We start from the raw sequence: 1,301 nt of genomic DNA, 5'->3' as shown, positions 1-1,301 counted from the left end.
TTTTTTTTTTTTTTTTTTGAGTTAGAGTCCCACTCTGTCGCCCAGGCTGGAGTGCAGTGGCATGTTCACAGCCACCACAGCCTCCACCTGCTGGACTCAGGCGATCCTTCCGCCTCAGCCTTCCAAGTAGCTGGAACCACAGGCGTGGGCCACCACGCGCGACTGAGTTTTTGATTTATTGTAAAGACGATATTGCCCAGGCTGATCTCGAACTCCTGAGCTCAGACAATTGCCCAGGCTGATCTCGAACCCTTGAGCTCTGACAATCCTGTCACCTCAGACTCCCAAAGTGCTGGGATTAAAGGCGTGAACCACCTCACCGGGCTTTTTTTTTCTTTTTCAGTAGCACTATGCTTTCTTGTTCATTATTATAATATTTGGTGTGAGGATGAAAGGCTAAATTATCCCATAAGAGCCACGGGTGGATCCCAAGATGGGATGAGCTGGGCTGTGATGCTGCTCGGGTGTCCAACAGACCTGAGTTTGAATCCCGGCTGTGCCACTTGCTGGACTAGCCTTATTACCCTAAATTATTTAATATCTCTGAAGTTAGGATTCCTTCTTGGTAAAATAGGGATGAGGATACCATGTCTTGCAGGGTAGTTGTGGGAAATTTGTGATAATGTATGTAAAATGCCTGGCACGTAGTATACACCGTGTCTTTGGTAAGCGTTGTTTAAACACTCAGGCACTTGATTTAAAATATCCTCACATTCGCCCTTTGCCTTGTTAAAAATACTATTATCCCGGTAGTTAAAGGTTTGTTATAAAGGATGAGTTTATGCCGGAGCCTGGGAGAATTTGTTTAGTGAGCTATCGATAAAGTTTTGGTTAAAAAAAAAAAAAACCTCTGTTCGCTCAGTTTCAATAAAGCTTTGTTCAAACGGGGAGCTTATCGCGAGAGTCTGAGGAGCCGCGTTTGTGGCCTGGGGCTCGCTCTCGCGTTGTTTGATCAAGCAGCGGAGAGAGGTGAAAGAGAAGCACGAAGTGTCGCGAGAGCCGGGACTCTCGCGATGTCTTCTGGGCTCGCCCCTCCCCCTCCCCCCGAGTGCCGTTTCGGTTTAATCTAGTGTGTGACTGTGAGTCTGTGTGAGGGAGCGAGTGTGTGTGTGTGTGAGGTACTGAGGTGAGGCGGAGGCAGGAGAAGGGGCTCCCCTCAGGGGCGAGGGACAAAGGGGGCGTAAGGCACCTAGGCCGCGGGACCCCGGCGACAGGAAGCCGCCCCGAGCCGGGCTACCGGGTAGGGGAAGGGCCCGCGCAGTCCTCACAGGGCCCCCGAGCCGGAGTCGGCCCCGCAGCCC

Source organism: Carlito syrichta, unplaced genomic scaffold (assembly GCF_000164805.1).
Source record: "Carlito syrichta isolate Samal-C Ts95f unplaced genomic scaffold, Tarsius_syrichta-2.0.1 Scaffold304662, whole genome shotgun sequence".
Lineage (NCBI taxonomy): Eukaryota > Metazoa > Chordata > Mammalia > Primates > Tarsiidae > Carlito > Carlito syrichta.
This window is presented reverse-complemented; position numbering follows the sequence as displayed.